This window comes from Protopterus annectens, chromosome 1.part1, assembly GCF_019279795.1.
Source record: "Protopterus annectens isolate FY-2018-M chromosome 1.part1, PAN1.0, whole genome shotgun sequence".
NCBI lineage: Eukaryota > Metazoa > Chordata > Ceratodontiformes > Protopteridae > Protopterus > Protopterus annectens.
In genome coordinates, this window is record NC_056726.1 from 1,295,387,143 (window position 1) to 1,295,412,355 (window position 25,213).

A 25,213-nucleotide genomic window follows, 5' to 3' on the forward strand; every position below is an offset into this window, starting at 1 on the left:
ACACTTTACCAGACTTCTTGTAGCAATTATTGTAACACACAAAAGTGCTACCAGCAGTAAATGTTCTACAAGGAAACAGCTCCAGTACTTATTATTAATGCCCACCCCTCCGGGAATGTCTAAAGGTCAGTTCCCTGTGCTTTCTCTTATTAACCTGGTGAACTTGGGCACCCTGAGGCAATGTAGCAACTGCCTCATGTACACTGACAACTGTCTCCTCTTACCTTTCACACTTGCAAGAGATGCATGTATATATCCAAATTGGAAGACATGCACTTTCCAGCCAAGACTGGAACAGCTGGTCAAGAGGAGGAGGTCATCACTTGCACCACACCACATGGAACACATAGCCCTCCAGAACACACATCAGCACTGCCTTTACATAAAAACACAAACCGCGCACCCACCCTTGCGGAGGCTCTCAATAAAAATCTACCCAAACAGCAGAAACCTCCAAGGCAGAAATGCACTTGACCACCACAACACAACACTAATCACGAGACACACAACTCTCCTAAACAGTGTGGCACTCAATCAAAGCCCCTAAGACAAAACAGCATGCCCGACACACTATGCCCAACACACTAGTCATAGGTGACTCAATAGTGAGGCACACTGATGTCCCACTCACTAGGTTGAATAAGGAGAAAGTAACAGTCAGCTGCCTGTCAGGTGCTAGGATCTGCCACATAACACACATATTCAGGTCCCTCAGCAACAGGTACAAATATGACTCTGTCATTGTACATGTGGGTGTAAATGACTTGAGATGTACCTCCCTGGAATACATGAAAAGAGACATGGAGGAGCTCTCGGATTATGTAGCCCAGGCGGGTATGGCCCTAACCCTGAGCAGCATCCCACCATCACCCATAATGATACCACAGTACAAGCAGAAAATGATTGATTTCAACAATTAGCTAAGTTTCTGGTGTCATTCTTAGCGGATCCAGTATCTGTCTGCCTGAGATGACATGATTGACAGACTTTGATGCTTTGCCAGAGATGGCCTGCATCTGTCACCCCTGGGCTTCCAGATACTGGCCAAGGCTCTTGCCACCCCTATAGTGCCTTTTTTATGTTGTGTTCCAAAGACCAAATTACCACCATAACAGCTACAAACAAATCCAATCTGAGGGTCATGCTACTCAATGCTAGAAGTCTAAATCTCAAAATGCACTTGATCGAAGCACTCCTTAAAATGGAGAACATCAACAGTTGTGCCATAAGAGAGACATGGTTCAAGGCAGCAGAAAGCACCCCTGCACTAGCAGGCTATAACTCATTCCACACCTTTTGGCCCCAGAACTTGGATGGAAGCTCAAAAGGCGGTGGTGTTTCCATATTCAAAAAGGATGCGCACACCTCCAGACTGGTAGCCCAACATAAATCATCTGAGATACTTCAGGTGCAGCTAACATTGGATAAGACAGCAATTCAGGTTGTAGCCGGCTATAAGTCCCCAACCATGTCCCAAGACTCGCACTCCATGTTCCTAAGCACCCTGGAGAATATTACGGTCCAGCCTAACACTGTCATACTGGGCGACTTCAACTACCCCTCCAGTAACTGGGAAAACTACTCATGTACCAATACACTTGCCCTACATTTCCTGGAATTCATAAATTCCAATTCCCTGGACCAGTTCGTTCTTACCCCCCACTAGAGGTAGCAACATCCTTGACCTGGTCATTACTAACATGGGCGACTGTTGCTCTACACCAATAGTCAACTCCTCCCTGGTTAGATCTGACCACAAACTAATCACCTTGGAAATCCACATCCCTCCCACCCCACCCCCACCCCGCAAAGGTAATCACCATGAAAAACTTTTCCAAGGCTAACTTTGGGCTCCTAAAAACAGAAGTGGCTAACTTCACTGCACCCATGCAAGTGGAGATCAGTTGCATGACCTCCGAATCATACACCAATGCATGTACACAAATGCATGGATCTCGCCATACCCAATAGAACCAAGACGCTCTCTTCCAAAAAAAGGAAGCCAATCTGGTGGTCCCCTACCATAAACAAACTCTACAACAGAAGGAGGAAACTGATGCGGAATAAGGTGAAGTCCCAAGACTGGAAAAACTCCCTTATCAGCCTCAACAAAAAGTTGAGATTCCCTCATCAAATCCTCTAAAGCTAGCTATGAAAACAGAATTGCAGCAGATAGTAAAGACGACCACAAGGCCTTCTATAGTGATGTAAAGAATCTCCATGGCAATACACAGATTTGCTGTCAAGCCCACAGATATTGCCAATATACTGGCTGACAGATTCAGTGCCAACTTTACCCCTCCCCCCCAGAAGGGACCAGTCACAATACCAGTAGATTGCCAGGCACCCAGTATTACTGTGGCACAGGTTAAAACAGCACTGTCCAAGGCCAAGAATACAGCTTGTATGGGACCTGACAATATCCCAGGCTGTGTTCTACATGAACTACAAAGTGAACTGGCACCTCACCTGTGTGCCCTGTTCAATCACAGCCTCACCTCAGGCTTTGTCCCTACCGAATGGAGCACTGCTACAGTCATCCCTCTCCACAAAGGAGGAGTGACTACAGACCCTGGGAACTATCACCCCATTAGCCTGATGAGCCTGATATGCAAAGCTGTGGAATACATCATCATGGACCTAATAAACAAGGATACAGGGACTCTCCAAACTCTGGATCCCACACAGTTTGGTTTTGTGAAGGGTAGATCATATCTGCTCAACTTGCTCAACTTCTTTGAGTCAGTCATCAGAGCTGTGGATGAAGGCAAGGGGGTTCATACAGCCTACCTTGATCTGGCCAAGGCCTTTGATACCATTCCCCACTCAGGAATCATAGACAAACTCACTAAGCTAGGCATCAACTCCTATATCACTAGGTGGGTTGCAAACTGGCTCCCAGGTAGAACCCACAGTATGAAAGTAGCTGACTCCAAGTCAGACTGCCGACCAGTCACGAGTGGAGTCCCACAGGGTTTGATCCTGGGACCTCTCCTACTTGGTATCTACTTCTCTGAAGTCCAGGCCAACACGAAGGGATTCAGGCTGACAAAGTTCGCAGACTATTGCAAGTTGGGAGCTATTATTAACTCCCCAAGTGATGTTGACATCCTACAGAAAGGCCTCACTGAGACCAATGACTGGTGTCAGAACCATGGCCTTAAGCTCAATGCCAAAAAATGTGCCATCATCCCCTTTGGGAAAAAACACTTCCCATGAATTACCACATCGATGGTAGTCCACTGAACACAGAAGATGTTATAAGAGATCTGGGAACACAGTTTGACAGCAACCTCTCTTTTGACCACCACATTGCCACTGTGGTCAGAAAGTCCTTCTATGTGGTACATCTCATTACTAAGGGTTTTGCATCCAGGAAGAAAGAGGTCATTGTCTCCCTCTACTCTTCCCTCATTAGGCCAGTCATTGAGTACAATGCCCCATTTGGCATGTACCTGACTAAACACCTGCAACAACTGGAGAGGCCGCAAAAGTACCTCACAAAGAGGATCCTAGGCCTTAAACATTTGTCCTATATGGACAGACTAAAAAAACTCAACTATTCTCTGTCTCATATGGCCTACTTAGAGTTGATCTCTGCTTGACTTACAAAGCCATGTCTGACCCAGCTCTGTTAGAAATGCTGCATCTGAAGAAATCCAAATCCCTCCGCACCACATGCTCCAGAGACCCCAACCTCATTACCACAATCAGAAGAACATGCTGGAGGGACAGGGTCATAACCCAGAGACTGCCCATGCTATGGAACCGACTTCGCATACATGTCAAGCAGAGCACCTCACTGGCCCTCTTCAAGAGAAATCTTGATGAGTGGATGGGAAATAGAAAATTCACCCCAGGGATCCCTCCAGTGACTTTACTCGACAGAGGCACTGGGAACTAAGGTCGGGTGGCACAATGCCAGGGTAATCCTATGGTCTAGGCTTGTAAAGGCTCCAGGGCCTTTAGACTAGTACACACCTAGGAACCTATGACAAAGTCAGCTGTAGTTATAATAAAAGCCAAACAATCTTTTCTCACTGTTATCTGACTTTTCATTCATAAATGAGAAAACACCAGTCCTGTTTGAACCAATACAGAAAATTCAGTCATGTTGACATGTAGTTTTACTGTTTTTTTGTCCCCTCTTTAAAAGTATAAGTTTGATAGTCATTTCCTGGTGTGCTGCTATAATTCCACTACTGGGAAATGCAAAAATGGTTTTAAGCATTGAACTCTCTATACAGCACTTCTAAAAATTTTCAGCTTTGAATTAAGACATTCACTTGAAGGTAAAATTAAAGAGCAGAGGATGATCTAAGAAGGAACAAAAACTCTGGTTTTAGCTGTTTTTAGAATATGCAGCATATTTGTTTAGTAATGTACAACAATATGTGCTTGTCTTTTGAGTGTTTGCTGATGTTGAATAAACTGTACAGGTTTACAGCTTTTGGTAAAACTACTAAAGAGTTCCTGGGTAATACTTTGCCAAGCACCGTTATGTACCTGAGAGGAAGCTGTAGCAAAATAAAACACATATTGTCCCTTAAACGTCTTATTGTATCTAATGTTATAATACATATAGACACACACACACACACACACACACACACACGTATACTTTGCAGGAACAACAAAAATCACATTGTATAGAACAATCCAAGGAGATAACCATATCCTCCTCTGTCTAGAAGTAACGGAAGTATCTGCCTTGTCCCTCTGGGCAGTGAATGCCACCTTCTCCGTGTGGGAAAGCTGCTATATTATGTGCAACTTTTAGTGCTGTTCCCTTCAGAATTACTTCTTGAACTGTATTTTCGTGTAGTGTATGCTGTGTTATAGTTCTTTCTTTGTCTCTAATTGCTTTACTACATTACCAGAATACTCAAGGACTGCTTTTAGTATGCATGGCAGGATTTGAAGACATGTCAGGCAGTTTGTGAAAAAAAAAATGTATGGAGGAAGAAGCAGGGAGAAAATATTTTTATACACTTGCTTTCCCTGCTTAGAAAATATTTGTAGGTAGTGGTTTGTCTTGATAACCATATGGTGTTCTTAAAGGTTGCACTGTGGAAAGCATCAGCTGTGGATTTAGCAGCAGGATTTGGACAGCATTTTGTAGCTGCTGTGAACAAGGGTGTTCTGTCTTTGATATTCGTTACAAGAAAAATATATATATAATAAAGTAACCTGAACAGCTTAGTTTTTGCAAGTTTGAATTTTAATTTATACAGTAACAGCTACGATTCATTTGTGTTCGAGGGATATGTTTAGAGTGTTATAGTTTGTCAGCTACTGTCTCCCATGAAGGAAAACAGAATCCAGTCATTTACCCCAAGAATGAGATGAAAGCTTAATCAGGAGTATGAGAAGACGCCTTTCCTGTCTCCATTATGTCACCTGCTGTATGCCTTTCATAGCACATTGCATTTTACTGATTTCAGTAACAACTGAGTAAGGTTTCTAGAGATTTGCCTGAATCGATTATGTGAACATAGTAGATTACAGCAGAACTTGGCTGCTCTTGTTTCAGCTGTCTCAGTCCATCTGCATTATATTTAACTGGGTTCATGCAGTCAGGCAGTACTAACTCAGAACTATTTGTTGTTGTCAGGCAGTACTAACTCAGAACTATTTGTTGTTGTCAGGCAGTAATGCCAACTGTTACAGAGCCAGGAAGTAATCACAATCAGTTTTGAAGAGGCTGTTGCAAAATTTTGCATTTCTATGTTCAGACTTGGAATGTTTTGCTGTATTATGGAAGTAGAACACAAATGCATTTCATCTCATTTGTTGGAAGGGTTTATGTAATGAAACATTGCAAAGTACAGTTTAAATTATGGTTTATGCAGAACATTTTCAACAAGATGCACTGGTACAAACCACGCTCAGGTCATCTAGACATGACTGAAGTGCCATATACCCACACAGTAGCCATTACTGTTTGTTGATTCTATGTATTCTGAATTTAATTACTTACATTTTCCAAGAGGAATAAAGCTTTTGCTAATTTCCCCCAAAATGTTACTCTCTTCTTGTCTAACCTCAGTACTAATTATCCTTAGTTATGCTACAACACTATATTATCAAACCACTATACATCAGTAACCTGCACTATCTACCTACCCAACAAACAAAACTTCTTCTCCAATATCTCTCCTGAACTATTTTACTTTATACTCCCTCATTTCACTACCCCAAGAATACTGACCACTATATCATTCAAGCCCCATTTTATTCCCTAAACCTATACCCCAAGTACAAAATACAACTTATTATATTAATATGTTATCACCATCCTCTTCCAGAGTGGAGATGTGCACCCAAACCCAGGCCCAACCTTAAATGCTAACAAAAAAATATACCAAAAACCTAAATATAATAATTTTGAACCTAAGAAGTATTTGCAACAAGATAACCCCTCTGCAGGCATGAATAGAACAAAACAAGCCCGATATACTAGCCCTAACAGAGACATGGCTACGACCCAACCCAACTGTGCCGTTCTTAGATTAGACAGACCAAAAAGAAAGGGAGAGGGATGGCCCTTCTCTGTGCTTCCATTCTCAACATCACACCCTGTTTAAACAGTACACCCACCTTCTCCAACACTGAAATACTAATAGCATTCCAGAACCTCAATAATACAAAAATCATTTATTTCATGGTGATTTATATTCCACCTGGAAGCAATATACCTGTCCTAGAAGACATACTATCTTGGACATCACAAAACATTAAACAGTCATCCTAGGTGACACAAATATTGATTGGCATTAGGTTTTAACTGACTCTCCCTCCAATATTATAAACCTGTATGGCTTCACTCCGCTAATCACTAGCCAACATGATATGACAGATTTCACTTGCCATTCTGTCTTGGACTGGATCTAGTGTCCACAATCTCAATTTCACTTAGTGACCATCTTCCTACATTTGCCATCAGAGCCAAGTACCCACCATCCAAAACCTCACTCAATCAAAACAATGAGAAACACAGCAAACACTCAATAACTTACTCCATAAAATAAACCGGACACTCCTAAAACTGCTACCTCTCAATGGTGCTGTCCAATACTTCAGTTCCACCTTCCTGAAAATACTAGATATTCTGGCCCCTTTACAGACAAAAAGAGTTAAAAATAAATAAATAAATAAATAAATAACTAGACCATCATGGACAAAACATCATTGAAAGAGTGCAAGAAAAAAAATTACTGGGTGTAATTTTCAAAGTCAAAGTAAACTTTATTGTCATTTAGCCTGAAAAACATATAAGACAGAACAAAACCTTCTATCTTTCAAAACACTTCGCAGTAGTGTAACTGTACAACGCAAATGTAACCCCCAAAAATTCTGACACTCGGTATGAACACTTCTTAGCCCAGGTACAAATAAAAAGCACTCACCTTCACCCAATGCCCCTATATTGCTAATAGCAGAAGAATTTAATAAACCCTCCATAAAATCCATAGCTGACCTGCTGACTACTAAAACCAACACAAGACCGCCCCGCACTTACCCTCTGATTCAAACACCAATAACTCCTGTCCATCTTTTTTAGACCCTACCCATAGCAATACATGGAGCCAATGCAAAGTTAACCAGACCTCTTTATTCTTTCAGCCTATATGCATGTCATGAATAAAAAAATTAACACTCAAACTAAAACCCTGCTCCACATCTGCAGATAATCTCCTACCACAATACCTAAAACTCGATGCTGACTCAGTTGCTTATTCAATCAGCATTCTCATAAACAGATCTCTATCTAAAACTGCAGTTTCTAGCATATGGAAACTGTCACATATAATCCCAATACATAAAGGAGGAAAACTCTGCTGAAATATCTTACTTTTGCCCCATATCTATACTATCCCCTATATCCAAAATTCTTGAAAGGTGTATCCACCAGCAGTTAATGAAATACCTACTGTAGAACAACTTGCCTTCTCAGTCGCAGCATGGCTTCCGACCTGCACACAGCACATCCACAGCTTTATTATCTTTTACAGACACCATAAATAGGGCCAGAGATGAAGGAAACCTTGTATCCACAGTATTCCTGGACCTCTCTAAAGCCTTTGAGATGGTTTCACACCCCTACTACTACTAACTACCCTGTCCAACTTAGGTTGCTCCCCCACCAAAGTACATGGGTTTCAAAGCTACCTACAGGACTGGAAGCAAGCCATTAAATGGTCATATCAAATCATCCCCTTTCTCCTTAACCCTACAGGAATCCCTCAAGGATCAATCCTTGGTCCCCTACTGTTTAATATATATACTAATATTTTACAAACCTCCTCTTCCTCTGGAATGCTGATTCCATATGCAGACAATTCCATCATAATCTGTGCCTCTCACACTGTTTTTAGAACTACTCAATAATACCCAAAAATCCTTCACTTCTGTTGAAACATGGCACAGATTTCCAAACTCATGGTCTTTCACCCCATAAATACCACCATCAGCTCCAAAATTTTTGCATCCACTCAGTCGACAATGCCATCATTGAAAGAGTGCAAGAAAAAAAATTACTGGGTGTAATTTTCAAAGTCAAAGTAAACTTTATTGTCATTTAGGTCTGCACATAGTACAGCTGAATGAAATTTCATTGCTCTGTTCCCAGTGCAAGATACATACATACATAGTTACTATTTAGTAATACTAGGACAGACACTTAAATACATTACATGCATAAAATGTGGCATTTAGGGTATTGCACAAATAGATATTGCACAAACTTGAATTTTCACATTAACAAGTACATGTGAGGCAAAAATGTTGCATAGAGTATTGCACATTCAAGTTTCAGGACAGATGAAGATTTGGATATTGCACTAAAGTATGCAACTAGTAGAAGTGATCGTAGAATAAATGGACATGAGAGTATGTCATTTACTGGTTTAGTCAAGAGAATATTCAGTTAATTGTTTGAAAGAGCAGAATGCCTTGTGGCATGCTTGTTGCTAGAGTTCAGCAATCTGGTGGATAAGGGGAAAAGCTTCTATTGAGCTTGGAAGTCTTACAGTTCATGCTGTGGTAATGTCTACCTGAGGAAAGGCGGAAGAACATACCACAAGCAGGGTGAGTATGGTCATTATTATCTTTCTAGCTCTTCCAGTACATCAAGATTTATGTAAGTCATCCAAGGATGCCAGTGGAGAGCCAATGATTCTTTCCGTTGTTGTTACTTCTGTCTGGAGAGCCTTGCGATCTGAGGCATTACAGTTCCCATACCATACAATGATGTCGTTTGTCAGTACGCTCTCGATGGTTCCCTATAAGAAGGCTTGGAGAATGGACTGTGCAAGGTTTACTTTCCTCAGTTTCTGTAGGAAGTGAAGCTATTTCTGCACTTTTTTCACAGTGTGGTTGGTGTGCAAAGACCAAGATAGGTCCCCTGATATGTGTAAACTCAGGAACTTAATGTTCTCGGCTCTTTCTACTGCTAATTCCTTGGTTGCCAGAGCTTGATGTTCTTCCTGAGACCTCCTAAAGTTCACAATCAGGTCTTTGGTCTTGCTGATGTTCGGTGCCATATTGTTGCTGTCACACCAGCCAAGCAGATGTTCCACTTCACTCTGATATGTTGTTTCTACACCGTTCCTGACAAGACCTTTAACTGTGGTGTCATCTGCGAACTTGATAATTCTGTTGGATTAATATGTGGCTACACAGTCATATGTAACTGAGGTGTATAGTAGAGGACTCAGGACACAGCGCTGTGGTACACCCGTATTCAGAGTTATGCTTTTAGAGCTATTATTTCCCACACATATCATTTGGGGTCTGTCTGTGAGAAAGTCTAGTATCCAATTACACTAGGGGGTTTTGATGCCCAGTTGGATTAATTTCATCACTAGGTTCTGGGGGTGGGGGGGGGGGTGACAGTATTACAGGCAGAACTGAAGTGGATGAATAACATCCTGCCATAACAGTCCATGAAACCTTGACTCACTTGGAAAACAAGAAGTGCTAAACAGATGACATCTGCTGTGCAGTGGTTTGACCTGTAGGCAAACTGCAATGTGTCTAGTTTTGCAGGTATGCTTGCTGAGATGTGGTCCTTGATCAGCTGCTCGAAGCACTTCATTACTGTTGATGTTAGAGCAACTGGGCGATAATCATTCAGACTTGCTGGTTGTGGTTTCTTGGAGAAGAAAATGATAGCCATGTTCTTAAAGCATCTCGGTATGATGGCTAATCACAATTATGTATTAAAAATATCTGTGAGTACCAATGCCAGTTGTGCAGCAAAGGCCCCGAGAACCCTGCCCATAATGTTATCCAGACCAGCTGCTTTCGTTGGGTTAACTCGTCTCATCAGCTGTGCTGAGGCATAGCACTTCCTCATCCTGACCAACAGGTAGTTTATTTGCCACAGTTTTGTTGCTTGCGTCAAACCTGCTGAAGAAGTTGTTTAGTTATTTTAAGTATTCTGTACTGTCGTCACACTGAGTGGAGTGGATGCAGGTTTGTAGTCAGTTATGGCTTGTATGCCTTTCCATAGATGCCTAGAATCCCTTTGGTCATTAAAATGACCGTGAATTTTTCTTCCATAGGTTCTCTTTGCCTCTTTTATGCCTTAGTTTAGGTTTGCTCTGACCACCTTTAGGGCATCCTTGTCTTTAGGTCTGAATCCTGCATTACATGTCTTTTTAAGTTTGTACACCTTACTGGACAGCCATGGTTTTTAGTTTAAACATATGGTGATGTCTTTGGTAGTCATCACATCATCCACACATTTTGAGATGTAGTCCATTAACAGATTCTGTATATTCTTCCAGGTTTATTTGGTGATTCATTGTGGCTGCCTGCCTGAACATTGACCAGTCTGTACTCGTGAAGCAGTTTTGCAGTGATGTGACTGCACCCTCAGGCCATAACCTTATTTGCTTCCTTGATGATTTTCCTGATTTTAATAGTGGTTTATATGCAGGAAACAACAAGATGATCTGAGTTGCCCAGGTGTGGATAAGGTGCTGCCCTATATGCTAGTTTTATGTTGGTGAAAGCCTTATCTAGTGTATTCTCCCATCTGGTCCAAAAGTTCACATGCTGTTGGTAGTGGGGTAGTACCCAATTTCAGTTTGGCTTAGTTAAAGTCACCTGCAATTACAAGGGCAAACTCTGGGTTCCTGTTCTGAAGTTCATTTATGGACTGGTATAGAGTGGCAATTGCTGCATTGGTGTTTGCACTGGGTGAAATGTAAGCAGCTGTTATGTTCACTCCATTAAACTCTGTAGGCAAGTAATAGGGCCTGCATTTTAGAGACAAAAATTCAGTGTTCTCTGAGCAGTGTGAGGTGACCACCTTGCAGTTAATACGCCAGATGTTGTTCACGCATATACATAGACCCCCTCCACGAGATTTGCCACAGACTGAATGAAGTCTGTCAGCATGAAATAATGTCATTCCCTCTACATTTACTGTGCTGCCATTTATGATGGAGTTAAGGCAAGTTTCACTGAACACAAACTGTATCCTATCTTAGTATGTGTAGAGAGTTCCAGCCTTAAGTAGTCCATCTTACTCTCTAGAGAGCATACATTAGCCAGCAGTAAGGAAGGAAGTGCAGGCCTGTGTGGATTAGCTCTCAGTCTGGCTGTAATTCCTGCCCTGGTGCCTCTTTCTTGATCTTTCACATCTTTTCCTTTTTCTGCATCTGCCAGGGGTGATGAATGTACTCTTAGCCAGATCTGTGCATTTTTGGCCATGGTTCAGCAATATGCCCAGCTGTAACATTCCTGGAGTGTGTTATCAGTAACAAGCTTAACATTGACCTTCATGTCCAGCAAAATATAAAGAAAGCTCACAAGAAATTAGGACTTCTCTGTAGAAATAGGCAGTTCCTCACTACATCTAACAAGACTACCCTGGCAAAATCATTCCTTTTCCCACCCTATTTTATGGCTGTAGCATATTCACCAACCTGCAAACATCCACTAAAATAAAAATGGAGCAATACTATAATAAAGTTCACCACAAACTCTAAATATCATACACACCACTGTAAACCACTGCATGAACTACATTGGCTTGAACTCTCCAGTCAACTAGCATATACCCATCTAGCTACTATACACAACCTAATTTACAAACCCACTGCTTGCCCTACCCTAAATAAGCTTACCAAACAATACAAACCTAACAGATCACTCAGATCTGAAGACAAAACCTTGCCAGAAATCTCCAAGCCTTCCAAATGACCAGGGCAGTGTCTATACTCATGCTCTGTTCCTAAATTATGGAACTTTCTCTCTTCATCCACAAGATTAATCCCAAACCTTCTTCACCAGGAACTGGAAACAGAACAGCTCACCACCACACAAGGAAAGAAACCAGTGATTACCTTTATATTTTATTAAAATTATTGTCCAGTCCAGTAGTAGATCCACAATGTAGTCCCACAAAACAGGTAAAATAAGCACACACTGGATCCAATAAAATCTGGTTAGCAACAAATGTTGTTTTTCTTTTTGCTTTTCCTGGTTAGGGGTCGCCACAGTGGAACTCCGGTCCGTTAATGATTGGCAGTCGATTTTTATGGTGGCAAGGTGCCAGCCCGATGCCCAACCTTCAACAAAGGCATGCCCATTCACGCATGTCTTTCGAATGCCACTCGACCACAGGGAGGACATGCAGACTCCACACAGAAGGCACTCCAGCTGGGAACCAAACAGGAGAACCTCTTGCTGTAAGGCGACAATGCTGCCGCTGTGCCACCGCGACTTGCAAATACAAAGCATAAAATGCAGACTCCTCTAAAGAGTATATCCCTTTAAAGAGTATATCCCTACTTCACCTATTCTATCTTTAAATAGCATGATTACAAACAATTAACCAGTCACAGACTTGAATTAATTAAAGAAAACATGTCCAGTGACATTCTTGATTAATTCCATACAGAATTAGTTTTAAACTTCAGAATTAAAGTAGATTCTAACTTCCAAGGTTGTCTTTTAATATCAAAGTCATACATTTGTTGTACTTGCCCCAAAATTGTAGCTTGTATATTTCCACTGTGACATTCTTTAAAATGTAATGCAACAGGACTTTCTTCTTTGCCCTTCTTAACATCCCCAACATGTTCCTTCAACCTTTGTTTGAAACGTTTAACTTTCCCCTATGTATACCTTACCACAGGGACATTTCAAACCATAAACTATTCCAGTACTGTCACAGGAAAATCTCCCTTTGCATGTAAAATACTTTTTATTAATTTTATCAAAACTTTTTACTACATACTGGCAACAACTGCACTGTCCTCAAGGGGAAAGTACCTGATGCACCTACCCCCAAACTCCAATGACTTACAGGCAGCTGAAACTTGCCATGCACCAAGAAATCTCTTATACTTCTACCTTTCGAATAAGAAAACATGGGATACTCATTTGCTCTTATATTAAGAAATTAATTTTTTTCTAAAATACCCCAGTGATATTTTACCAAATGTATTAAAGCTTCTGTAAACACTGTATATACTGGCCACATAACATAATTTTTGTTTATCCTGTTGATGCATGTTAATCCCAAACCTGCCACTCTTTAAATGCTCCCTAAAAACACACCTTAAAAAGTAATGGTTCTGCTCATGTTTAACTCCAAGTTAATCCCCTCTACCTCGGCTCTGTCCAACCTCCTTTCTCTCTCTATTGCCCCACTTTTCATATCTATAAAGCCCCTAATAAAAATCTTCTCCTCTCACCCTAATCCTTAGTCTGTACTCCTCCTCCTGTCTGTCTAAACCCCTTCACCAAACTAACTTCTGTTTCTCCTCCCTCTCTAAGTGAAGCTGCTCAGACGATCTAGAGTAAAATTACTCTTGTGTCAGTATGTTCTAATTAAATTTACTATCTTCTATAGAAAGCCATTGTTAAAACACTTGTAATTCTTGCAAATGATGTAAATTTTTTATTGCAAAACTGTAGCTGTTAGATATTGTTAATCTTAATCTGTTGTAAATGTAAAGTCTTAACTTACTTCATGTTTTAAAAATTGTACTCTATCTGGATATGGATATAAATGTCTAAATATAGAGCTTTTCTTCCCGGGCCTCCACTGAACATGGGTTCTGTGAACCAGTCAGACTATGCCATTTAACAAATGTCAGATAAATAAATAAATCCTGAAACAAGGCTTGTATAAGTTGTTTTGTCTTTTTGGCATTTCCCGGTTAGGTGTCACCACAGCGGAACTCCGGTCGGCTAATGATTGGCAGTTAGTTTTTATGGTGTTGAGTTGCCCGCCCAGCCTTCACCGAAGGCACGCCCATTCAACGCATGTCTTTCGAATGCCCACTCAACTGTGGGGAGGACTTGCAGACTCCACACAGAAGGTACCAACCCAAGCCGAGAGTCGAACGGGAGAACCTCTTGCTGTGAGGCAACAGCGCCACCGCTGCACCACCGCGGAAGTCAAACAAGGCTTGTATAAGTATGTAGTTTACTATATTACACTTTCAACTTTCTCACTAAGTACATGACCTTAGATTTAACTTTTCACATTGAGTCCCTCTGTGTATAAATTCGCAAATCTATACTGCTCTGTGTCAGAATCTAATAATGTCAGACGTATCATAAAAGTTATTCACTTTCATCTTCCCTTTGGTGTGGAGACTCAGAGTTTGAGTTGCTTAGTGAATTTATTGCAGACATTTTGTCAGTGCTTTTGCTACAGCAAGAAGAAACAAGTTTCTCCAGTTGAAAGCCCTGGATTTAAACTGACTAAAATATTTGTGTTTTTGTTAGTTCAGGGTTTCTCTAGGCTGTTACTTGTTTTCCTTGAACAAGTTGTAGGGCCATTTTTTTTTTTAAAGAAATCAGTGTGACCTTAAACAGAACCTTTATTAACTTTCAGTCATATGTTCTAACAAGGGAGGTGACATACCAGGTGTCAGTCAAACCCTGATTATTCATTTTATGCCTGCGTATTTGTGTTAGTGACCTCCATTGTGAGATGTTTAAATTAAAAAGTAGATTTCATGCAATTTATTTTGATGCTAAATATCCAGCAGGAGCCTTACATCTCAGCAGTTAGCTACCATTTCATCTGAAAATATCTTTAGATGCAGGTTGACACAGTTTGAATTGCTCTGTATCTCTGCATGGGGTCAGTTATAGTCACAATTTCTTTCCTCACAGCTTATGTTCAGGTCTTCTTGAATTTAGATTTCTCATATTGTTTTATGATAGAAATGAGAACTGTGTTTCTCATATCTTTGATAATTATTCAAGTGGTTAAAGCTTGTGCGACAGGATCAGAGATGACAAGCCTTTGTAATTTTTTATGCTGGCTTGCAGTTAAGGTCACTCAAGAGGTGACTTCATAGTCCTCGTACAATAATGAAAATTGCCAGTTTAAGACTATTTTGCTCTAAGTATTAACTTGCATAGCATATGAATGCATAGGAGAATCATTCTGGTCCTCACGGCAGTAAAAATAGATCTCTGGCCTCTTACAATTAAACATGTAACAGGCGTATATCACAGATGCTTTGAAAGTAAATGTGTGTTGCGGCAGAGGTGATTTTTAAACAGTAAATGTATGAATGCTAATCTAGAGATAGAATGTCAGGCAACAAGATGCCACTGTTGAACTCTAGTTTGCTGGTATCACTGCCTTTGAACTTTATTCTCTTTAGTATGAAGGCTTAAAACGTACCATGTGTGAAATTTTAGGATTTTATCAAATGCCCTACCTTGATTTCCTGTTATATAATCAATAATGATACCAATTACCTGTAGTGTATTACATAAATCCAGCTGCTGGAGAAATCCCACCTGCTCTTGCAGGTTCACAGGATTTATCTGATACTATACCTTAGTGGATAGCATAATACAAACCCTCCAGCAGTACTCACCCAGCCTCCAAGGTTTAGTAGGAACTGGCCTTCCAAGAATTGGTCTTAATGCTGACCCTACAGCAGCTTCTTCCCATGTTGGGCAAGGAGTCTTGGCAGAAACCCCTCCAGTTTGGCTATGGTATTCTACCCATTTGTAAGGACTGCAGATGCATCCACTTTGAGACATCTACATTTATGGTAGGTACAAAACTGTACATTCTGTAGTATCACACCTGCTGATGTTGTATATCATTTTAGTGGAGGATAAGAGTTAAAAGATTAGTATAAGATTTAAGGCCATTTTAGGCTTTTGGCACTTTGATTCAAACTTTTGGTATCACACATATAGCTAAATATTAACTCAGCTGTCAGAACCATAATAATTGTTCCAGACTCATGCACTGTGGTCAGAATCTGATGTTCCCTGCAAAGAGGGACTTCTGCTGTAAAATGTGACTGTGAGTGGTCTACATGAAACAGGCTACCATCTGTCAAAACAAGTTTTTTTGTTTTTTTTTACTGTATTTTGGTCTCAAAACATTTCTGATCACCTACTAGTAATGGACCATAAACCGTAATATGTGGTTGAAGCTTGCAGCATCTATATGATTAGCAGGGTTTACAAAGCCTGGATAGCAACATGCACCTTAGTCCTTTAATGTACCCATGTATCAAGCTATCCCACAGGGCTCTTGGGTGCTACAGACATGAAGTATATCTCTATCAGTAGCCTTGCAAAAAGCTGTGTATTGATTATGACCATTTAAGGGGTCACCATGTGATTGAACTTCTTCCTATGAGTCTACTTAAACAGGAGCTTGCATAACCCTTACAATTTCTATTTATTTGCTTTTACAGTTCCGTATGTCTGAATTAGATGTTTTAGCCCCAGTGGAAAGGCATAAGTGAGAACTTTAACTATTAGAATAGTCCATTTCTCAATGACAGACATCTAGAGCACAGACATCAAGGGGGACATGCCTAAGTCTGGCATATGCAAAGTTCAGCGTGGATGTAGGCAGTGCCTTCTGTAAATAAAACAACAACCAGTTTGGAGAAGGTCAGTGCCTGATGGGGAAATGCCTGAGGTGGAGTTCAGCAGGAAGAAATCCACCTGACAGTTGCTGGAAAGCACTTCCTCGCTTTGTAGAATGTCTACCAGAGGACTGAGGCAGAGACTGATGACTGTCTCAAAAGAAGCAGCAGATAGCTCTTTTACTGTTGAAGGCAGCAGTTGGAGCATAACCCAGGAATAAAGCTGATGCCAAGATTTGCCACTCAGTACCAGATGAAAATTTCAAACATCAGACTGTTGGGCTTGATTCCCTGTTTAATAACTAAACACTGGAAAAAGTAGTGTAAGCTAATATCTTGAAGGCCGATATTTGGTTCTAACTCCCTCCCTCCTATACAGCAGAAACTGACATCAGGGTAAGTAAATACCAGGAATTGCTGGCTGATGTAAAACAATTTCTGAGAGAAAATGACTGGCCTGTATCACTGCGTAACCACTGCACCCTGTTAAAAAAGCCACCAGCTATTAGAAAATTGATGTGGGAATGGCAGATGCCAGGGAATACTAGCCTGGAAAATGCTAAAGTATTTCAGGTCAAGTAACATGTCTAAAACTCACCTCAAGATTAACAGTCATAGTGTCTGGTGGTAAACCCCAAGGATTGACCCAGGTTACCAGTCATAAATGAAGGATAGTCAAGTTATGGAGGTAGGCCTGAGTCAGTAAAACATTATCAGGCAGGAAATAATTTCAACAAGGAAGAGAAAGGTCTTGGAAACAGTTCTGTACTTTCCTATCAAAACCATTTAGAAAAAAATAAAGGTGGAGTGGAAGTTAATCTTCACCATAGTCAAGTCCCTTCATTGGAAAAGACCCTAAGAATGCTTTCCCAATTCAGTAATGTGAGTCTCTAAGCAACCGCCTTGCTGCTCAGAAATGGTCTTGAAGGTGTCGCCACCTAATATGACACTGGACTGGACACTAACTGCTGGCACATATGTTAAAACAGCACCACACAGTGCTGTTGTCCCTGATTGGTTAAGAAGCATATCCTGCATGTCTATGGGGGCAGTTGTAGAGATGGGAGTGCAAGGAATCCCTCACTTCCATGATAACAGAAGACTTGCAACCACATAAAAGGAAAGGACACCCTTCAAGGCCTATGGTACCAGGACAGTACCTGAAGAAGTTTCAGCTAGAAATGTCAACTCTCACATTGTGTGAAAGAAAAATGCTTACCTCCCAGAATGAAAAGCATCTGAATTCCTAACCATATAATATGATACAATTAAGGAGAGGAAAAACCCTCCCTGATTTTAAAAACAAGATATAAGGAGGCATGAATAAGAATCCCATCTAGGCTTGTAACTTAGTCAAAGAGAGAAGGAGGGTAACAGACTCTATTAACTGATCCAGCTGAAAATAACATGAAAATAATAATATATGGGAAAAATTACCATATGAATATTTGGAGGTGAGTGGAAAAAACATTACTTGAACTATGACGTCTCTCAGAAAAGTCTGGAGTCATTCATAGTGCATCCAGAATGTTTTACTGCTGGAAAGAACTGGATGGTCGTGTGAGAGCAGGATGTCATGAGATGGGGCAAAGGAGTTAGATAAGCAAGGCATACAGAACATTCCCAATCTACTATGTCCTGTAGAGTGAGCACTGACATTTTACTGCATTTTGAATCCTGTTCTACAAGACATATTGTTTTCTTGTTGATGTGCTGTGTAAAGCAACAACTAAGTATAATGTTGATTCAGTTTTTAAAATAATCAGTTAATATCCCTTTTCCATCCAATGAACTCAGGATGATGCAGTGCTTCAGAGTAGAAGATGCTTTTAATCTTATTTTATTTTACATTTGTTGGCCGGGTTAGTCCGACTGGATAAATTTCCTTTTTCAGCAGAGGCCTGGGGAGAAAAGTTCCACACAGTAATGTGATATATACAATACAACAAACAGACAGTTTATAGAATACATGAGACATACTGTTTATACATTTTTTTTAAATCAGAAATGAGCACTATACACGTTATAAAATTCTACATTAGGACACTTAATATGCATAATACAATTGTGTTAAAGTTATTGAGAAACAGAGATGTTGCTAATCAGGATTAGAGCTAGGGCATAGCTAGTGTGATTTAAAATATTTTTTGAGATTTTCTTTGAATAGTATAAGTGAGGGTTCAAGAGTAAGGTCAGCAGGGAGCTGATTCCAGGTTTTGCCAGCCAAGTTGGCAAACAAGGAATCACCAGCTGTGTTGTTGGATTTGACTATTTGGAACAATATCTATTGGGTGAACAAAGTTTTCTGTGATTACTACATGGGCTGACAATATTTTTGAGTGCTGGTGTATTATCAGGGTGGTAAAGTGTTTTATGAGCTACTATGAGCTGGTTAATCTGTAGTAGGGAAGGTAGTTCAAGCCACCCTAGAAGATGTAGATTGCAACAGTGGTGAGTCCTATAGGTTGAACCAGTGGCAAATCTAGCTATGTGGTTATGACAGTATGATAATTTGTTAATTTCTGTTATGCACAGGTTTGTGAGTAGAGGGGAGGCATAAAGCAGGGTAGATAGGAGATGAGAATAGGCAATAGCAGTTCTAGCAAGAGGAGTGAGGAAAGGTTTGAGCTTGTAAAGGGATCCAAGTTTTTTGTTTATGGTTTTGATGGTTTGATTGACATGCATCAAATGTAAGGTTATTTTCTACTATGACTCCCAGGAGTTTGATTTGGGCTTCAGGGGAGATAGTGGTCCCATTGTTAGATATGATGGTAATGGTTTGAGGGTTGGACATATGAGTGGGAGTGAACAGGAACAACTTTGTTTTTTAGGGTTTAGTACCAGACAGCGATTAGTGAGCCAATTTTCAACAGTATTGAAAGTATTCTGGGTTAAAGACTGCAGATCTGCTTGTGAGGTGGCTGAGCAGATCAACGTGGAGTCATCTGCATACTGAATACATGTTGCCTTAGGAATAATGGTGTACAAGTCATTAATAAACATGGAGAACAGAAGGGGTCCTAGTATTGAGCCCTGTGGGACTCCTGAGGAGATGGGTAGACAGTGTGATAGCTTATCTTGCCATAGGACTGCCTGTTGACATCCAGATGGATGGGATTGAAACCATTGAAGAGAGTGGCAGTCTAGGGAGAAGGCTTTCATGCTATGGATGAGTAACTGATGGTTAACCATGTTCAAAAGCCTGGATAGATCTAGAAAGAGAGCAGAGGAAAGCAGGTTGTTATTATGGTTATGGTTAATGACATTAGAGAAAGAGAGAAGAGCTGGGGTGGTGCTGTAGAATGGCCTGAAGTCATGCTGAGAGTCAGCCAGCAGTTTACCTTGAATTAGGTGTTGCATGAGTTGTTTATGGACACATTTTTCTATTATTTTAGCTAGTGGAGATGGGATGGCTGTGGGTCTGAAGTTTGATAGTTCTATGGAGCTACCGCCTTTATGTAGAGGTATAACGTGGGATATTTCCAAATTGCGGAGATGGAGGCTTTAGATAAGGTTCTATTTATTAAGACTGAGACTGAGTAATGAATGACATCAGCAGCCTTTTGAAAATACTCTGCAGGGAGGAGGTCAGCAGCGAGAGTGGTAGGCTTTAATTTCTTGATAAGACTTCGGATTACAGTGATAGGAACAAGATTGAAAGCTAAAGGAGAGAGAGGGGGTTTTAGGTGTGTCATTATCTAAGATAGAGGAGGTGGGAGTCAGTTGGCTGGCTAGGGACTAGATAGTTTCTGTGATGAAGCTATTGAAAGTATTTGCAGTGTCTACTGGCGAATCATGGGTAGAGACCAAAGGGGTAGGAGTAGAAGTATGTCTTGGGTGAAGTAGCTTATTAATGCCAACCCAGAACTTTTGGGGTTTATTATGGTGTTTCTGTTGTAGATGGTAATAGAAGTTTTTCTTGTCAGGGATAATAGATATTTAGGTATTGTTCCTTAATTTTCTATACCTAAGTTGGTGTTGTGGGTCTCTTGTAGCACGCCAAGTGGCCCATGCTTTATTTCTAAGTATGATTTTGGATTTTGTGCCTTTTGAGAGCCAAGGTGCTGTTTTTGTTTTGGTTCGGATGGTGCGGGTAGCAGCATGTGAGTTGAGGATGGCTAAGAGTTTGTTATTGAAGTATTCAACTGCATCATCCAGTGGAAGTAGTTTTAGGAGAGACCAGTTGCATGCTCTGAGCTCATTTTGGAAGTTGGTAAGGTTAAAGTATTTGTTGGATCTTATTGTTTTGTAAGTGGGTAACTTGGGGGTTGTCAGCTTTGAGCTTAATTATATAGTTGAGTCAGTGGTCACTTAGGTCATCGGGCAGAGTCGCAGACTTGTATAACTGGGGATGGCCATTGATAAGTATCTGGTCTAGGGTACTTTCTTTGTTATTAGATGTATTAAGCAAAGAGAGCCTGAGCATAGCGGGGCTACACCAACAGCAACCTCTGATATCCCTGAGAAAGACGATCAGTGATATTGATCAGTTTGGTCTCAGAAGAAGCAGGAGAGGCTAGAAGGAGAAGAGAAACAGGCACAGGGGAAAAACAGAGAAGGTCAGTAGGGAGGGAGATATCAGTATCAAGTAAAGATGCTATCAAAGGTCAGCAGGATAGAGTAGTGCATGAGGGCAGGTTAGAGAGAAAAATAGCCAGAGAAGGGTGCATAGAAGATAGGGTTCTTCAGGGTAAGAATATCTGTAGATAAAGGGGGGGGGGCGGAGATGGGCAGGAAACAGTGACCAAGGGGAATAAACAGTGCTAGTAAGGTAATTTTAACATTTAAATCTAACAGGACATACTTCCAAATCACATCCAAGAAAAATGGAGAGAGTCAGTTTTCGATGAGTCTTGGGCACAGGTAGTTTCCAAGCAGGGTAGGCCTGTGGGCTTGAGTGAGAAGTCTGTACTAACCAATGAGCACCACCTGCACACCACAGTTCCATGTCCTGTTTAAGGGGAAAGTGAGAGCTTGGAAATCAAGGGACCTGGATTTAGAGAGGTTGAAATAACAATTTTAACTGTTGGTTTTATTTTTCTTTTATTTTAGATGTGTTCAACCTAAGCTGTATTTGTACACCATAAACTGAAGGTATACAACAGTAAAGGATGAGGAATATGTATATATACTATATTTGCATTATCATTTGTAATTGTTATGTATCAGTATGATATAACATTTGAAATATGCATTTATAGATGCCTGATAAAGAAATGCTAATAATTATTACGCTGAAATTGTATTGAGTTTGTATTATATTTATTTGTAAGCCTTAAAATATAATTTAGAGTAACATTAATATATGTATGAGTCTAGTATATGTCTACCACTCTTACCCCTGAAACCTGTAGAAGGTAGATCCTATGCTCAGGGCAAGATCTTTATGCTCAGTTCATTTATAGTTAGCAGTATATGCTTAGGGAATGTCTCCAGTTTAAGCCAGCGTGCTGTCCAGATCCTTATGGCAAAGCAGATATCTATGTGAATTCCCTTGCCAAGACACAGTGACATTACTGTTACAGTATCGTGGCATTAGTCTGGTACAGAAGAGCTTAAGCAGTAGAGAATACTTTCAGTTGTAATCATATACCTGGCAGGTCCTTTATGGTTACCCATCATTGCTCATTTGCTAGCCCCTGAGTGATCATCATGTTTTTCCATTCATCCATAGCCATTGCTGTAGTTTGTATAGCTATTTGTAGTGAACTGAAGAGCGACCCTTTCATCCATGATAGATAATTTACCACTCACACATTTAAAAAATCTAGCTATGGCCATCTATTTCTTCATGGAGTTATTGGCTTCATTTTTTGCTTTTTAGGTTTGTCACATTTAGTGCAGTCTTAGTAACTGTATACATCAGTGTTCGCAGTAGTTTGCCACAAGTGTTTGGCTGCTTTGTGAAATTTACAGAATTTTCTTAAGTGACAGAATCCGTCCATGCAAAATACATTTAGCAGTATTTATCCATACTTATATTTTTCTAAATTGCAGCACTTGGGTCAAGTGAATATGTATAATTTGGGAATTCTGTCAGCTGAATGGCACTGTTTTCCCCAAAATTAATTTTTAGCTTTCCTTCACCTACACTCATTAGCAAAGCTCACTCATTGTGTTCCATCAGTTATATGTGACCACATGTTTTCACCATGTGTAAATAATACTGTGAGTCATTGAGGGCAATCTTGGATGCGCTGCTCCAGTTTCTGGTGAGGAACCCATTTTTGGTATTTTTGTCGCAGTCTCTGTGTATTAAAGTGCACCACAACCTTTTATGTTGTTTTTTCTTCAGTGTTACCTTTCATTAATTAACAAATTGTATATTGTGTTTTATACCTTGCAGTAAATTTATGTGTATATATATATATATATATATATATATATATATATATATATATATATATATATTATTTTTTTTTTTAATGGAGAGTCACTGTAACAGTTAGTCATACCAGTTTTTACCAACTTGTACATCATCTTTCCAAACCTGACTGTTCAGCTCTTTAAAAATGGGTGACAAGGAGTTTGATGTAGGGCAAGAAAGGAAGGACAAAGTTCTTAACTGCATTTGTGGTTGGAGTTCCCTGCCATAATACCACAAGTGATTGTGCTTTTCACATTTTTCTGATTTATTTATTTATTTATTTTGTAACATGGAGTTTCATAAAATTAAATGAGCAAGAGAGAAAACATAAGATAAAAAGATCAGCAAATCTGAAATTTCAGAGAGAGCAATGGTAAACTGGAATAAGAGAAATCCATGTAGTCCATTCTCAGTTTTTGAGGACATTAACTCCTAAAATAGGGGAAAGAAGTAGTTTTTCAAAGTACAAAAGAGTAATTAAGTCATTTTCCAAAGTATCAAGAATTATTTTCATCAACTTGGTGCTGCTCAAAGAAAAGAACTTAATGTTACTTTCACCTGTATTTGTTCTGATACATCCTGAGGTGAGCTATTATATACAAGCCTCACTTATCTCTTAGGTTGGGCCCACTGTTGTTGCATCTGTTTTTTCCCCTAATTTTATCACAGAACAAATAAAAATAAATCAAAACACAGTTTTCATGAACTAAAAGGAAACTTTACTGAACAACTAAAGTGAAAGATAAGTATTTGCATCAACTGAAGTATCTTTAAGAGCTTTTTCAGATCAATGTTAATGCCAGAGTGTGTTTCTTAATTGAACAGTGCTAACTAATCTCAAGTTCCAATTCAGCAGTTTTATTGCGAAGTAACTTCTCACCTCTAAGCTCAAAAAATGTAATGTGTTTGTCAGCCAGATTGTTTTATTAATTTACTGACATTTGTTTTATTAATTTACTGACATTTGATTACCAGGAAAGTCCGACTGGGTAGAAATACATTTTCAGTGGAGATCCAGGAAAAAAGCTTGATTATTACAAAACATTTAAAGGACAATAATTTTACAATCTTCAAAAATAAAGCAAAAACATCTGGAGTTTAAGTAATTATAATAAATTAGTGATAATATAAAAACTTTGGTTAAGAATCGATACAGGTTATATGACAATCATTTCATTTTTATAGAAATGTTAGACAGTTTGTAGAGAAGATAAAGATAAGTTAGACAGATTCAAACAGGAATTGCAATATGAAGTGAGGAAAAAATAGGCTTATGGTATATTTAGAGAGAGTCAGGGAAGAGAGTTTGATAGTAAGGAAGTAATTGAAGAAGGGAGAGTAAAGAGGTATAAGAAATGAAAATGTATTTGTTCACATTTAGGGATATAGTTTATTTTGGTTTTGGGCAAAAACAGAGCCAGATTTTTCAGAGTGGTTTGGAAAGATGAGAGGGAGGGTATTGACCTGATGGATACAGATAAAGAGTTCGAGGCCTTAGCAACCTTATACGAATATAGACAATGCCCAGCATATCTGATAGGTTTGAAGACAGACAGGAGTTTTTGGTCACTGGATCGCAGTGACTGACTGGGAACCATACCTCTCAACTGTCCAGATTTTCACAGAATGTCCAGAATTTTTTCCTCATATTTTTTGTCTGTTTCTCAAAAAATTGTGGTTTTCTGGCAAATCACTGGGATGATCTGAAGACTGAAGTCACTAAATGAAGGCACACGTTTGAGTTTCAGATTTCATATCCTTCAGGAAATACATGTCAACACAAATCCTGTTCTAACAACTTTCTAAGTTTATAAGAGCAATATTTAAAATCTGTCCCTATTATGGGCCTTTGTTCTCCCATTATGTTAGGCTTTGCACTAAGAGGTTGAGAGGTATGACTGCAGTATTGAGTTCCACATACAGGTGCAGCTTTACTTTGGCTGTCAAGAGCAGGAAGGGG

At 39.9% G+C, this 25,213-nt stretch overlaps 1 protein-coding gene across 2 annotated transcripts in view; it reads left to right on the forward strand.

Moving 5' to 3' along the window:
• The window catches only part of SLC22A23 (solute carrier family 22 member 23), a 1,393,214-nt gene that overhangs the window by 765,430 nt on the left and 602,571 nt on the right, over positions 1–25,213 (forward strand). The window lies entirely within an intron of this gene.